The 17237-nt window shown below is 35.0% G+C and overlaps 1 protein-coding gene across 1 annotated transcript in view; it reads right to left on the bottom strand.

The window, feature by feature from the left end:
• The window catches only part of SIM1 (SIM bHLH transcription factor 1), a 77328-nt gene that overhangs the window by 4675 nt on the left and 55416 nt on the right, over positions 1-17237 (bottom strand). The gene's annotated exons all lie outside the window — the stretch shown is intronic.

Raw genomic sequence — 17237 nt, 5'->3', positions numbered from 1 at the left:
TTTTTTGACAGGGTCTGGCTCTGTCCCCCAGGCTGGAGTCAGCGGCATGATCACGGCTCACTGCAGTCTCTATCTACTGGGCTCGAGCAATCCTCCCATCTCAGCCTCCTAAGTAGGTGGGATCAAAGATGCACAACCACACGCAACTAATTTTTAAATTATTTTGTAGAGACAGGGTCTGACCTTGTTGCCCAGGCTGGTCTTGAACTCTGGAGCTCAAGCAATTCTCCCACCTAAGCCTCCCAAAGTGCTGAGATTACAGGTATGAGCCACAACCCCAGCTTACATTTTTTCTTAATTAAAACAGACAAACAAAAACCTAAGGTTTAAGGCACCAATGTCCTGAAACTTAATCTTCATACTTGACTGTTAACTCTCTGAAGGCCATGCTGGATAGATGGCAGAATAATTAATAAGTGCTTACCCAGTTCAATTGCCATGTACCTCTTCTTCTTTCTTTCTTTTTATTTTTTGAGACAGAGCTTTGCTGTTGTTGTCCAAGCTGGAGTGCAACGGCATGATCTCAGCTCATTGCAACCTCCACCTCAGGGGTTCAAGCAATTCTCCTGCCTCAGCCTCCCAAGTAGCTGGGATTACAGGCATGTGCCACCACACCTGGCTAATTCTGTATTTATTTTTTAGTAGAGATGGGGTTTCTCCATATTGGTCAGGCTGGTCTCGAACTCCCAACCTCAGGTGATCTGCCCACCTCGGGATTACAGGCGTGAGCCACCGCATATGGCCATGCCATGTAACTCTTAAGAAGTCTTGTCCCATATGAGAGTTGGGCCTATTCACTAGGATGTGCCTCTTGCTTTCGAAGGTAAAACTTGAAATATGCATAGGGGTCTCTAGAAAACAACAAGCCAGAGGCATTGCTGTACCTTGTTAGAATTAAATAGCGTATCTACTACCAGACTATTTGGTCAGATTTTGAAAGAAAACATAAAACACTTGATAGATCTCCGTAGGAAGTATGCTCAGTTTGAAGGCCCTCACAAGCCACTAAAATCCGGAATCTAATAATAATTTTTACCAGTTTTTGGTTGCCTAATGCCAAACAATTCTAGGTACTGTAAAGAGATTACCTACTATAATAATGATGGATGCCATTTATTGAGAGCTTACTATGTGTCTGGCAATATGCTAATCATTCCATATACATTTTGCCACTTAGTTCTCGCAACCACCTGAACATAATGCAGCTCCATTTTATAGATAAAAAAAGGACATTACTACAAGTTTTAATAAGATGCCAAAGCCACCTCACACCTCACCTCACTAGGCACTATCTAGTCTCAAAGCCTGCGCTCAAAACCAATATTTTACATTTCAGATAAAACACTATTAAGGAAGAAAGGAGAGAAAAAAAGATCCAATATTAGGGAGGTTTGCAGAGAAGGGGCAGAAACTGTTTAACAGTCCCAGGAACCAAAATACAAGTCCCTTTTAGACTTTTATTTCTTAGCCCAGAATAAACAGGGGTGGGCGTGTGTGGCGTGTGGAGAAAGAAGAAAAATTTCTAGGTTCCACTGTTGTTAACCTTGTTGCGTGCTAGTTGAGAAAGTTTCACCCATGATGAGAACTTCACAGACAAAACAAACTTTCTCCTTCCCACTAGTCCAACTCTGAGCCAGAAGAAGAATCCTGGCTCTTGCCATTTCAGTACAAAGAGGCAACTGGCCGAGGGCTCTTGGAGACAGAGAGATGAACTACACAGGTTCCTCTGGGGAACCTTCAAAGTAAGCCAGCATGCTCAGAACAGAATCCTGTGCAAATTCCAGGTTGAGATACTTCCTTTGCTATTTCTGATTGTTATTTTAATTATTTTCTACATGCACATATGGACTATCAGCATATTCCATCAAGAAAAAAATAGAAAATTCACCTTCTCTCTCTGCAGGGTTATAGTGTAGGAGAATTCAAGACATCCTGGGCTCAGTTCCTATACCATGCCTTCCACATGCCATCAGCCTCTTCTCCCAGTAAACGCCAGACTCTCTTTTCACAAGATACCACCTCCACTTTCCACAAAGCAGGGCTGGCGCTTCCAAGTGCTAGACATGTGCTTCTTGAGAGTACCATCCATGTGCTTGCCTCAGAGAAACTCAAACCATTAGTGTTATTCCAAGCGAGGAGTTGCCTAGACTCTGCTTGTTTTTATAAAGGTATAAACCAGGTCTATTTCTGAGGCACTCCAGTCAAGACTTTTGAGCCCTGTTGAGAGGGGGAAAAGCTTTTCCTGAGTGTGTATGGGAAAGTGCTATGGGCGCAGCAGAGAAGAACATTCTGTCCTTCAATCACAATGAAAATTCAACAAGAGACAACCTGGGCATACAGGAGGTATATATTTCAAGAGCACCCAAAGAATAATTTGAAGGATAAGCCTCTTGACAATAGGCAGGAAACTACAGCAATAGCAAGTGAATTGTCCTGAGATATTCAAGCAGGTGGAAGTTAGGTGGTACCAGGACCTCACACTGCTTAGGAGATACAGAGGAAAAGCTTTGCAGTAAACTTTTGTTTTCAAGGCCTATAAACTTGTACCAGTGGGCACCATCAAACCTCTGAGCCAAGTTCATCCCTTTAAAATGAACTGTACTTGATGTAAACTCTGTTGAGGACACTACAACCACATTACTTAATCCAAAATATTTCAGGTGTTTATTAAATATTTGAGAAAAGAGAAGGCAGAAAGAGAGGAAGGCAGCCAGCCAATATATGTAGCGTGTGCAATGCAATGAATGAATGGCACATAAAAATTTGATAGTGAGTTCGATTAAACTTTATCTAACTTGTCTTTCAGTTCTAATACTCTGTACAGTGTAATCCTTTTTAGTGTTGAAATATATGATTCCTGTTCCTGTCCCTACATCTCAGTTATTGTGAGAAAATAATTACTGAGAACTATAATTCAAGTCCACACATCTTTATTGTCATCATTATAAAAAGAAATCTATTGTGTAAATTATAATTTTACTACAATGCCAGTTTTCCCTCCAAGTATCCCATTATTGCACAATTTTATTAGGAATTGCATGATGCCTTTTGGTCAATAAATTAATACATTGTACAGGCTCCTGAGTTTAAAGGGTAATGGCAGCCACTGTAATCTGGATCTGTCCACACATTCCACCCTCAAAACCTCTAAGGTCATGAAGAAGCACAAATTAAGTCACACATGACCCGTATTATCAGCATTACTTGGAAGCAGAAAATGTGACAAACTTCAAATATGCTGAACTGATTTTTGACAATTCAGTGAAGGAAAGATAAACTTCTCAACAAATGGTGGTAACATAATTGGACATTCACAGGCAAAAACCAAATAAATCTTAAGTGTCACAGCTTATATAAAAAATAACTCAAAAGGTTCACAGACTTAAATGTAAACCATACAATTATAAAGCTTTTAGAAAATAACATAAAAGAAAATCTTCAAGATCTAGGGCCAGGTAAGAAGTTTTTAGACTTAACAAGAAAAACACAATCCATAAAAGAAAAAAAAGATAAATTGAGCTAGAGCAAAATTAAAAACTTTTGCTTCAAAAAAGACCGTGTTAAGAGAATGAAAAGACAAACTACAAGCAGAGATAAAGCATTTACTAACTACATACATAACAAATGACTAGCCTCTAGAATATATACAGAACTCCCAAAATGCAACAACAAGAACAACAAAAAAGGGCAAAAGATATGAAGCAGCACTTCACTGGGTGGGATATACAGATGGCAAATAATCATATGAAAAGATATTCAACATCATTAGTGACTAGGAAGACACAAATTAAAACCACAATGAAATATCGCAATATACCTATCAGGCTGGTTAAAATGAAAAATAATGACAACACTCATTGCTGGCAAACATATAAGAAAACTGGATCACTCATACAATGCTGGTGGGAATATAAAATGGTGTATGTATCTATTCTAGAAAACAGTTTGGCAGCTTCTTAAAAACTAAATGTGCTATTACCATATGTAGTCCTGGACATTTATCCCAGAGGAATAAAAACTATATTCATATAAAACTTGCACAGGAATATTTATAGCAGCTACTTCCCTTCACTTCCAAGTCCTCTTTAATTGTTCCATTTTTTTTCAACATGGCAAAATATACGTAAGGAAAATTTACTATCATCCATTTTTAAGTATATAGTTCAGTGGCACTAAGTACATTCATGGTGCCATGCAACTGTCAGCACCATTCATTTCCAGAACTCTTCATTTTACAAAACTGAACTCTGTACCCATTAAACAATAACTCCCCATTCCTTCTTCCCTCCAGTTTCTGAAAACCACTATTCTACTTGTCTCTATTACTTTGACTATTCTAGGTACCTCACAAAGCAAGTTCATAAAGTATTTGTCTTTTTGTGACTTGTTTATTTCACTTAGCATTATGTTTTCAAGGTTTTCCATGTTGAAACAGGTGTCAAGATTTCCATCTTTTTAAAAACTAGAGAGTATTCCATTGTATATACCACAATTTGTTTATCCATTCACCCATTGATGACACTTGGGTAACTTCTATCTTTTGGCTATGAAGCTACTATGAACATGGGTGTACAAATATGTCTTTGAGACTTTGTTTTTAATCCTTTACTGTACATAACCAGAAATGGGATCGCTATATCATATGATAATTCTATTTTGAATTCTTTGAGGACCTGCCATGCTGTTTTTCATAGAAGCTGTACCATTTTACATTTCCATCAATAGTACACAGGGTTCCAATTTGTCTACATCCTCACCAACACTTGTTTATGTGTATGTGTGCATACGTAGTAGCCATTCTTATGTGTGTGAGATGGTATCTCTTTGCAGTTTTAATTTGCATTTCCCTAATGATTAGTGATGTTGAGCATCCTTCCACAGGTGTATTGGTCATTTGTAAAACTTTGGAAAAATGTCTATTAAAGTCCTTTTCCCATTTTTGAATTGAGTTGCTTTTGTTGGTGGTGGTGTTGTTACTGAGTTGTTATAGCTTTATTTTTAATAACCAAAAACTGGAAACAACCCAGATTTCCTTCAAAAGATGAATGTTTAAACAAAATATGCTATATTCATACCATGCACTATTACTTAACAATAGAAAAGAATGAACTATTGATACATGCACCAACATGAATGAATCCCTAGTGAATTATGCTGGGTGAAAAAGTCAATTCCAAAGGCAATATAATTCCATTTATACAATATTCTTGTAATGACAAAATTACAGATATGAAGAACAGATTAGTGTTTGCTAGGGGTTAATGACAAAAGCAGGAGCAGGAGAAAAGTAGATGTTGTCATAAAGGGCAACATGAGGGATCCCTGTGGTAGTGAAATTGTTTTGTATGTTGATAGTAACAATGCAATATCCTGGTTGTGATATTGTACTACAACTTTGCAAGATGTTACCACTGGGGAAACCAGATAAAGAATAAATAGGTACTTTCTGTGATAACTGCATTTTAATCTAGAAGTATATCAAAATTAAGAATTTGATTAAAAACAAAAATAGACAAATCTGGAAAACACATTAAATACAGCATAATGCATACAGTAAATATTAAATAATATGACAGCATTGACTCAAACATATCAACCTCATCAATTAATGTGGATTGGTTTAAATCATCAATTTTTAAAAAGGATTTTCTGATAATTTATAGAGCAAAACCCAATTCTATATTGATCATGTGACATGCCTGAAGCACAGTGTTTCAAAAGGCTAAAAATAAAGGAAAAGGCAAACATAAACAAGGCAAATGTCAACAATAAGAAACCAAGAGTTGGGATTGTAAAACCAAGCAAGGTAGAATTCAGGTTTTTAAAAAAGCGTTAAATAAAACAAACAAAACAAAAGACATTTTATGTTGCTAAAAGCCAGAATTTACAATGAAGATGTAACTGTTATGAATATTTATGCATCAAATAACATTGCAATGCCATCTATATGACGCAGGAACCACAGGAGATACAAAGGAGATATAGAAACATCCTGACAAATAAAAGACTAACATACCCCTCAGTAACAGAGTAAGTAAATTTTAAAAATAATAAAGACTACAGAAGACTTAAAAAAAAAAAAAAAAGAAAACCAATCAGTTGAATTGTATGGTTATGTATCACTTGACATACTGATAATAAAGAAGGAAACTTCTTGATGTAGATGCCCAATTATCAAAATCGAGCAAATATTAGGTCGTAAAGAAAACTTCAGTAAATTTCATGAAGTAGAAATATAAACAACACTCTGATCACAATGAATAAAACATGGAAATTAAAAACAAAATTAAAAATAAAACTCTTCAACCTGAAAAAAAAAAAAACTTTTAAATAAACGCTTGGGGAAAATAGGCAAACACAAACACAAATTACGCAAATTAAATACAGAATTTTAGAGGTAAAAAACGGTAAAAACTACATATCTAATCCTATGGGATACAGAGCTTTAGATAGCTCTACATAGGAATGATAAGGACATGTCAAAACAACACAGGAGCCAGCTTGAAGGAATTCCCTCTGGCCAAATACAGAAAAACTTAAGCAAAAGTAAATGACAATAATGAATAAATCGTAACCCACCAAATAAATCCATGGGTCTAAACTGATTAATAAGTGGGGAAACACAGAGGAATCTTCCTTACAGTAGAGTGCCAACTGATAAATATGGAGGGAGTAGTTGAGTTAGAAAATAAACATTTCGCAATCACCTCAATAAAAATTTATCTGGGCACAGATGATCCTGGATGATAAATCTAGGGTAAAAACTAATGAGAAATAGGCTATTTTTATGGACTTAAAAGTTTCCCCACAGATTGCTTTTTAATTAGAAGGGGAAAAAAACAGTTTACAGTAGAGAAACCAAATGACACATTGACCAGGTGATCAAAATTAACATTATCAGCCAACTCAGAACAGATGGACATCATGTGCCTCTGAATGTGACAGACACTCTGAAGACACAACCTCACTTATGAAGTATTCCAGTAGATCATGTATAACCAGAATCCAACCACAAAGAAGCAGCACACAAACTCAAATTGAAAAACATTCTGTAAAATAACGGCTATGTTTTTCAAAAACGCCAATAACATGAAAGAAAAACCAAGTCTAAAGAACTATTCAGATTAAAGGAGATGAAAGAGACATGAAAATTAAATACAATATAGACTCCTAGACTGAGTCCTGTACTAGAGAGAAAATAACAAATCCTATTAAGAACATTACTGGAGAAATCTTATATCTTACACTTGTAAGATTAGATAAAAACATATTATTAATATTAAATATTCTTATATTGATAATTGTGCTGTGGTTATATAAGAGAATATCCTTGTCCTCAGGAAATACACATCAATGTATTAAGGTTTGGGTAGAGGCATGAGATATATAACCTACTTTATAATGGTTCAAAAAAATAAATAATGATGAGGAAAGAGGAAGGGGAAAGAGAAGAAAATGATAAAGCAAATGCGGCAAAATGTTAAGTACTGGTGAGCCTAGTATACAAGAATATACTATTCTTGCAACTTTTCTTAAAGTATGTAATCATTTTTAAATAAATATTTGAAAATCAGAAAAATCTCTTACAGTAAACTTATGCCTTATTTCTATAGAATCATTTCAGACAAAGCCATTTCTTAACACAAAATTTTTCTGAAGAAATGGAAATTTGTTTTAATAAAGCTCTTATTTCTTTAAATATCTTTGTTTTTATTTCTGATAATATTGTGCATAGGAAAATACAAAGTTATCAACTAGGGATTTCAGTACAAACCAACCTTGGATTCAAACATAGGTATATCCTGATCTACTGTCATTTGGTATGACTTGTACAAAGGATCACTTTTCTTGGGCCTTGGTTTTCCCATTTGTAGAACAGGAACAGACTACTTTATAGGATTTCAGTGAGAATCATATAAACAATACGTATAACAGCACTAAAAAGTACAAATGGTACAGATATGTATGTGTCATATAAAGGTCCTTAATCACTGTCACTTAGGTAAACAGAAATGTTTACCATCTTATAAAAATTATTTTCTGCCATAGACTGTGTTGTCTAGAAAACCATGTTTTCAGTAACATAGGCAGATAAAAGATAAGATATATATGTTAAAGGATTTTTAAAAAAATCAATATTCCCAGCTGCAGAAACGAATCAGGCCACTAGCCAGTCATCTAAACAGTAGGGCCTTTTCTTCTAAATACTCCAGTTTTCGAAGCTGCCATGTAGTTTGGTGCCAACAGTTTTTAATCATTTACACTTTGATGAAGAGCCTAAGGAAGTGTTTTAAGAGTGGAGAGGAGGGAGAATCATGGTCAATTAAGTTTCATGCAAGCCTGTGGATGGTTCTCCTAGCCTTTTTTGGTATTGACACTATTTTCAAGTAAAACAGTCATGCTTTATGAGCTATTGAGTATTTGCTCTTCTTCCTTTGGAAAGGTAACAATGGGCTGGCCACAGTGGCTCATGCCTGTAATCCCAGCACTTTGGGAGGCTGAGGCGGGCAGATCACAAGGTCAGAAGATTGAGACCATCCTGGCTAACACAGTGAAACCCCGTGTCTACTAAAAATGCAAAAAAATTAGCCATGCTTGATGGCACACGCCTGTAGTCCCAGCTACTTGGGAGGCTGAGGCAGGAGAATTGCTTGAACTTGGGACGCAGAGGTTGCAGTGAGTTGAGATAGTGCCGCTGCACCCCAGCCTGGGTGACAGAGCAAGACTGTCTAACAATGTTTTCTCCTATATTTAAAGCTAAAAAACTGAATGATTTCTTTATTCTCATTAGATTATACCAATCAATTAAGACAGTTCAGTGAAAATCTATCTTTAATTTTACTGAAACCTCTTCTTTTTTAGAAAGTTTTTTGTTGTTCTGAATACTACGCACCTTAATTTACCCTAATTCCATACTAAAGTTTTAATTTTCATAGCAAGCATTCATTTTGCAAATTAAAATATGAGTCAGATGACAGATGCCCTTGTTCTCATGAAACATGCAATCAAATGCCATCCACCAAAAGGGGGCTGAGGCTGGCAAGCAGAGAGCTCAGATGACTGCCAAAGCTAGATTTCAGATGACATCCTCAGTCCCCCAGCTCTCCTTTGGAATTCAGTTTATAACGAAATCATTCCTTCTAGAAGAGACTGATAGTTCATCAGGTTAAAGGCTTGAACCATCCCTTATGGCTTAATATGCACCCAATGGGATCTATTTACAAAAATCATTCTAACATTCAAATATTTGTTGAGTGCCTGCTATGTGCAAGGCAGCATGCCAGGTGATAGAAAGAAATACAGCCCCACCTTCAAGATGTTCACATTAAAAGGAATATAAATAATGAACAGAACATAACTTTAATACAATTTAGAAAAGGCAAAGACCTGAATAGAGAGAAAAACAATATAGTTTAGGAGTTCAAAGAAGGAAAACATCACTGTTTCCTTTAGTAGATAAGTTATTTAGGAAAAAGGAAATGAATTGTGATTTACTAAGAAGCAAATTAATATATGATTTGCTTATGCTAACTAATACCCATAACAACAATAGTTACCATTATAAAACACTTGCTATGCATTAGTCACTATGTAGATTCCACATTGTTTTATTAAATACTAACAACATCTTAAAAATATTATTAGTCTCTTTACAGACATAACAAATAAGGTTCAAAATAGTTTTTTGCCCAAAGTTACATGATTATGAATTTTAAGAGGAGACACGTAATTCCAGAACTCTTGCTTTTTACACAGTCAGTACTTAGATATACTATACTTAGGTAAGTATAGTGTCCTACCCTCTAAGTAGTAACAGATTTCAAGTCCCCAACCATGTTTTTACAAAGGGGACTTTCTCCAACTCTACACACCGTAAACCATCTTGACACACCCTTAGGTATGTCTTCTAATCACTGAAACAGTTTCCTACCACAAGTACGCCCAAAGATACTCTTCTTTTGATTACGGTCATAAGATTCATGCCTGGTTCAACAGCATGTTCCAGACAGGTGCTCTGCATTCATCTGGAAGTGGCAGCAACCACCCAGCCCAGGAAAAATGCCAGATGTTCTAACAATAGATGTCACAGTTATCTATTTTTATTCTGGCAGCTCATTGAGGTTTTTATCATTTATAGCTGTAAAATATATAAAGAGACCCTCTTCTGGTAAAGTCCTGTTTTCCATGAAAAACTTTCACTCTATCAGGCATGAGCAGCTTTCCTCTTGATTTGTGTCTGAACCATGAGAAAAAAAGTCACAGATGCAGACTGCATTGCACTAAGAACATATGCATGCTTTTAAATCACTTTTATCTTTTTTTTTTTTTTTTACTAATGTAATGCTGAAACATAAAATATGTTCTTTTTTTTCATTCACTGTTACGGGAAGAACAGATGGTGAAAGGGTTAGATTAAAGTAATACAGCATGTCCATTAAAATAACCCCTACTTCTCGGGATGCTTCCCTCAAACAGGAGTCCTGTTTACTATAAAGAATGGCTTTGGCTTACACACATTGGAAATTGCTGGGAGTTTTCTCAAAAACAAACATAGGAGTAAGAGGTAAACTAATGTCAGAATTAAACATATTTTTAAATGACAATAATGCAACATATTTTGCTAATCTGAGAGGCTGATGGAAACCATGTGCCTGTGATAATGTAACTGAACAGCAGTCAAAAAATAAAGTTTATTTCTAACTTGAAAAATTTTAGTACCTAGAAAACATAACTAAATAAAACTGCAAAGAGAATGTTAAGTAGAAATTATTTTCTACATTCCTGAACTCCTACAAATAATAAAAATGTTTGCTGCCATTTCATTTCTAATTTATTACCTTATTAATAAACAGCAAGAATAAATCTATATAATATATATTAATAAAAGCTAAGTATAATATGATTTTTAGACAAGTCTCATAAATATTTAACATTGGAAAAGAACCCTCCTGAGATATGTTTATTCAATTCAATTCAATTACATATAGTTTCTAAAGAATTAAGCTTTAAAAAACTTCAAGAAAAGTTGGAGAATATATCTAAAAGAAAAATTATATCAATCTTGGGTCGCATTCCAGAGTTGAGAATAATTTTGGTAGAGGAACTGAGCAGTAAATATACCCATTTATACTATAAATAATTAGAAGGTAAATGATGAATCAAAATTCAATTATTAAAAATTTTAAATATTTTGGCCATTTCTTCCTTCATTTTAAAGAATGGTATGAATTATCACCTTCCCAAAATCAATTTTAAAGTATTTATTCACAAGAATTTCCCTCATTATTTTATAATTTGATTCATTTACAGTTTAATCTATTATTTATTGTGTTTTTTTAATCTTTTATCCACATTTTTAATTGTATTTAGCTCAAAAAAATATTCTGGTAAAAAATCTTTTATACCTATAAATTATCTGATATGTTTCATAAAGCAGAAACATGGGAAGTTTTTAAAATATGCCTCAAATGTGGTTTGAAATGTCATAGGCCTTCTCTTAATCCACTCCACCCACCAAAAAAGTTACAAAAATGTTCCTGGGATTTGGTTTACTCATTTTTCTCACAGAAAAGTAACCACAGTCGACATCTCATTAGCTGTCAGGGTGATGTGCAGCTGGAAGGGAATCAGCACGAAGGACCCAGGGCTGAGCTTCCTTCAGTGTAACTCTATAAGGAATCTCCTATAGGATTCCATATGGAAAGAATTGTTCCCAAACCATGAAATCTACAACCCATTCCTTTTGTAGATCCAAAGGTGAAGTCTTAAAGACTTGCAAGCATTTTCATTGCACTGAAGATTTTAAACAGGTAATAACTAATTAAAATAAGTATTTAATTAAGTTCTTTTCTGTCATGACATCCACGGCTGTGAATGCTTTTAAGTATATCCCAACTTGCATAGATAGTATAGAAATAGCTCTAGCCCACTGGGTAAAAACCTGGATTTCTAGAACCAGTAGCACTAATTTAATGGCAGTCATCTTCCATGATGGGTTTCAGGCATGAGCCAGAATCACTTTGATCCTTTCACTGATGCTCTGACTCACTCTCTGATTTTTCACATATAAGTGGCAGATTAAATGGGTTTGAATTAGATGGGTACAGGTGGTGCCACCTGCTCCAACCCCTTGTTGCAGCTTTGTTTGGTCTTCCACTGCTTTATTCTGTGTTTGAACAAAGGATGGACTGCCCAAGCTGCTCTTGGCAGTGTCCTAGAACTAGGCCAACAGATTGGCAGGCATATTACCCACCTTCTGCACACTGAAAAAGGAGCTCTATCCAATTTGTAATTTTGTAGAAAGAAATTGAAACTTAAAGGCCCTCCACCAAGTTAAGCAACTGTGCATCTTCTAAGTCAAGTATGGTAAAAATGAGGAAAACTAAAATAATATAAACTATATTAAACAATATACATCAGAACCTTTTCCCCAAGCTTCACTGCAGTATAACTGACAGATAAAATTGTATACATTTATGGTATACAGCACCATAAATTTAATATATGTATACATTATGAAATGAATACCACAAACAAGTTTGTTAACACATTTGTTACCTCATATCATTACCTTTTGTGTGTGTTTGGTGCGAAAGCTTAAGATTATTCTTAGCAACTTTCAAGTGTGCAATACAATATTATTAACTATAGTTACCATGCTCTGCATCAGATCCCCAGAACTCATCCATCTTATAACTGAAAGTTTGTACCCTTTTGATCAACATCTCCTTATTTCCTTCGCCCTCTGGGCCCCGACCACTATCATTCTCTGTTTCTATGAGTTTAATTTTCTTAGATTCTACATATAAGTGAAATCATGCAGTATTCATCTTTCTCCATGTGGTTCATTTCACTTAGCATGATTATCCATTCTGTTGAAAATGGCAGAATTTCCTTCTTTTCTGGCTGAGTAATATTTCATTGTAGATACATTTTTAATCCATTCATTCATCAATGGACATTTATGTTGTTTCCACGTCTTCATTTTGAATAATGCTGCAACGAACATGGGACTGCAGACATCTCCCCAACATACTAATATTTTTCCTTCAGGTACATAAGAAGTGAGATTACTGGATCATATCAGAGTTCTATTTTTAATTTTGTGAAGAACTTTCATACCATTTTCCAAAATGGCTGTACCAATTTACATTCCACTAACAGTGCCAGGGGTTCCCTTTTCTACACATCTTTGTCAACAGTTATCTCTTGCGTTTTTTAATAACAACCATCTTAACAGGTATGAGGCGATATCTCGTTGTGGCTTTGATTTGCATTTCTCTGACGATTAGTGCTGTTGAGCACCTTTTCATGTACGTGTTGACCATTTGTATGCCTTCTTCGGGAAAAGGTCTATTGAGGTTTTTTGCTCATTTTTAATAGAATAATTTCTTCTTTTCTTTATTTTTTTCTGTCTTTCTCTTTTGTTTCTTTGTTATTGAGATATACAAGTTTCCTATATGTTTGGGATATTAACTCTATCAGATACATAATTTGCAAATATTTTCTCTCACTCCAAATGCTGCGTTTTCATTATATTGTTTCCTTTGCTGTGCAGAAGCTTGTTAGTTAGATGTACTCCCATTGATTTATTTTTGCTTTTGTCGCCAGTGCTTTTTGTGTCATATTTGAAAAATCATTGTCAATACCTACGTCAAGGAGTTTTTCCCTGTTTTATTTTTTCTAGAAACTTGCAGGTCTTACATTTAGGTTTTTAATCCATTCAAGTTACTTTTTGTGAGTTGTCTAAGATAAGGGCCCAATTTCATTCTTTTGTATGTAGATATGTGGTCTTCCCAGTACGATGTATTGAAAAACTATCCTTTCCCCATTTTGTGTTCTTGGCACCTTTGTCAAATATTAGTTGATCATATATGTGTGAGTTTATTTCTGGGCTCTCTATTCTGTTGCACTGGGGTATGTGTCTGTTTTAATGCTCATACTATTATTGTATTGATTATTACAGCTTTGTATAATAATATTGTTTGGAGTTTGGAAGGGTAATGCATTAATCATTGTTCTTCTTTCTCAAGATTTCTTTGGATATTTGGGGTCTTTTTTGGTTCCATATAAACTTGAGGATTTTTTTCTATTTCTGTCTTCTTGTTCCTGGTCGTAGAAGGAAAGCTTTTGGTTTTCACCATTGAGTGTAACGTTAGCTGTGGGCCTGCCCTGTTATGTTACGTTTGTTCTATACTAATTTGTTCAGAGTCTTTAATCATAAAAGGATGTTTAATTTTATCCAACGCTTTTTCTGCATCTATTGAGATGATCATATGATTTTACCCTTCATTTAGTTAATGTGGTACATAACATTTATTGATTTGTGTATGGAACCAAACTTGCATCCCAAGAATAAATCCCACTTGATCATGGTGTATGATCCTTTTAATGTGTTGTTCAATTTTGTTTGCTAGTAATTTGTTGAGAATTTGGGTGTCTGTGTTCACCCAAATTAGGGATACTAACATGTCATTTTCTTTTCTTGTGGTGTCCTTTTATGGCTTTAGGTATCAGCGTAATGCTGGCCTTGTAAAATGAGTTTGGAAATGTTCCTTCTTCAATTTTTTGGAAGAGTTTGAGAAAGATTGGCATTAATTCTTAGTGTTTCGGAGAATTCACCAGTGAAGTCATCTGATTTTAGACTTCTCTGTTAAGAGGGTTTTGATGATTGATTCAATCTTCTTACACAGTATTGATGTGTTCATATATTCTGTGTCTTAATGATTCAGTCTTGGTAGGCTGTATGTTCTAGAAATTCATCCAGAAGAGTAAGTTATCTGATTTATTAGCATATAATTGTTCATAGGGGTCTCTTATATTTCTGTAGTATCAGCCATAATATTTCCTCTTCCATTTATAATTTTATTTGTGTCTGCCATCATTTTTTTGGCTAATTGAGTAAAGATTTGTCAATTATGTTGATCTTCTCAAAAAAAAAAACACTCTTCTTTTTGTTAATTTTTTCTATTGTTTTTCATTTTCTGTTTCATTTATTTCTGCTCCTATCTTGATTAATTCTTTCCTTTTGCTAAACCTGGGTCTAGTTTGTCCTTTGCCTTATAGTTCCTTTAGGTATAAAATTGGGTTATATGAGATTTTTATTTTTTTCTTAATGTGTTTATAACACTTTCCTCTTAAAACTGCTTTTGCTGCATCCCAGACATTTTTATATGTTGTGTTCCCATTTTCATTCATCTCAAGATACTTTTTATTTCCTTTTTTATTTATTCTCTGACCCATTGGTTGTTCAGGAGATTGTTAATTTCCATGAAACTGTGAATTTTTAAATTTTCCTCCTGTTACTGATTTTTGCTTTCATACCACTGCAGTAAGAAAAGATACTTGACATAAGTCCAACCTTCTTGAATTTATTAGGACTTGATTTGTAGCCTAACATATGACCTATCCTGGAGAATGCTCTGCATGAGCTTGAGAAAATGTATATTCTGCATCAGATCCTTGACCTTACAGGAAAACAAAGAAATTCAATGCAATATAACATGCTAAAGGAGTTTTCTAAAAATCTGTGAAAGAAGAAAGAATTAAATCTATGCTTCTTAGATAAAGATACCGAAATTCAACTCATTAACTCTAGAAGGGTCAAATCCCACCATAAACTGTCAAATGAAACATTGTTCTCTTTAAATTTACTGTTTAGTTTTAATAATATTTTATTCTATAGATTTTGTTAAAATAAATTTCCCTAGATACATTTTGATAGTAGATTCAGCCATTCCCCTCTTCTCTTCAGCTGGGGAGCAGAATCACAAATTCCAGCATCACTTCCTTTAAGCCAGGAGCAGAGGTTTCCCATTTGATTTATCACAGTTGCTCCCCTCTGCTGCCTGGTTTCTTTTTTGTTACTAACTCTTCCCCTGATCCAAACCATGCTACACTATGGAATAGTGACATGTTGAACATAAATTATGACTTATGCCCAGGAATCTGTGGGGATGAGAGGTGGAGCTGCAGCTGTGCTTTGATGGGTGGATAAGATTTGAGAAGCAAGTTATCCTCAGGCAGAGTAAACAAACTCTAGCTAGAGTGGAGTGCTGACATGGGAGTGGAGTTGGCAGGTAGGCTAGAGTGGGTAGAGTGAGGCAGGCAATGGGCCAGGCTGTCAAGATTGGATGTCATACTATAATGAATGAGGTACCCCAGTAGGTATTTAAGCAGAGAAGGTAAGGTATAATGAAAATGATATTTCAGGAATCTTACTCTGGCAGAAATGATCAGAGACCAAAAGAACAATAAAGAGGAAGATGAGGTTATTTAAATGTAATGTCCTGTTCCAGAGAGCCTGAATCCAGACAGACAGTGAGGAGGGGCTCAGAGTTAAGAAAAAATTGTGAAGGAATGTGACCCTCACAAGGCCTTTTGTGTTCAAAAGATCAAAAACCAAGCCAAACAAACAGATAATTTCCTTTATCTCATTACATACCACATGCGTTTAAATGATGTTTACATTTTAAACTTTTCCCTTTATTATGGAGAAAATCTATCTTTCATACGCATAACACTTAAAGATGTAGCATAAAAATGTATATAAATTATTATTAGAAGAAGAAGAATGTAATCTAGAAAGAGTCTAATTATCATGAGAACAGAGCCCTAGAACTAGGGCTGAGTCATAAACAAACATAGGTAACTGAAATGGAAGATAGGGTCAAATGGCATTTCCTGCATAGCACCTCAACTGCCAATGCAAGTATTTTATTATCAAAATACACACAAAAAGCAAATATCAGCTGTCACGTATTTCCATTTTATACTGGAGATGACAGTGGGGACAAGAAGACTAGAAAGCCTAGACAGGACTAGAAATGGATGGTTTTCTGTCCCTGGAGTATGAGACACAGAGTGCTTGTTCAAAGTTTTACTGTCAAAAGAACCCTTAGATTCCACCACATCTAATTCCTCCTCAGCACTTAGGTATTTAATTTGTATTAGAGGATGTGTCATTTGTCAGACCATCCTTAGGTCGCTTTGTCTTTTCACAGAAGTTATAAATTTCTTAGTACCAGTATGTTCCCCTCCTCTTGAGGTTTTTATATCTCCACAGACAATTAACAAAGTGTCTCCACACTCTTTAAATTTATGTATTTATTCATTCATTCATTCCATCAGCATTTAGTGAGTAAATATGTGGAAATGGAAGGGGAGTGGGGTGGATATGAAAAAGACATGTCATTACTTTCAAAGAGATTATAGTCCAAGAGAGGAGATATGATGTG

Source organism: Cebus imitator, unplaced genomic scaffold (genome assembly GCF_001604975.1).
Source record: "Cebus imitator isolate Cc_AM_T3 unplaced genomic scaffold, Cebus_imitator-1.0 Scaffold566, whole genome shotgun sequence".
Classification (NCBI taxonomy): Eukaryota; Metazoa; Chordata; class Mammalia; order Primates; family Cebidae; genus Cebus; species Cebus imitator.
Note: the sequence above shows the minus strand (reverse complement) of the source record. Positions and strands in the feature narration are given on the sequence as shown.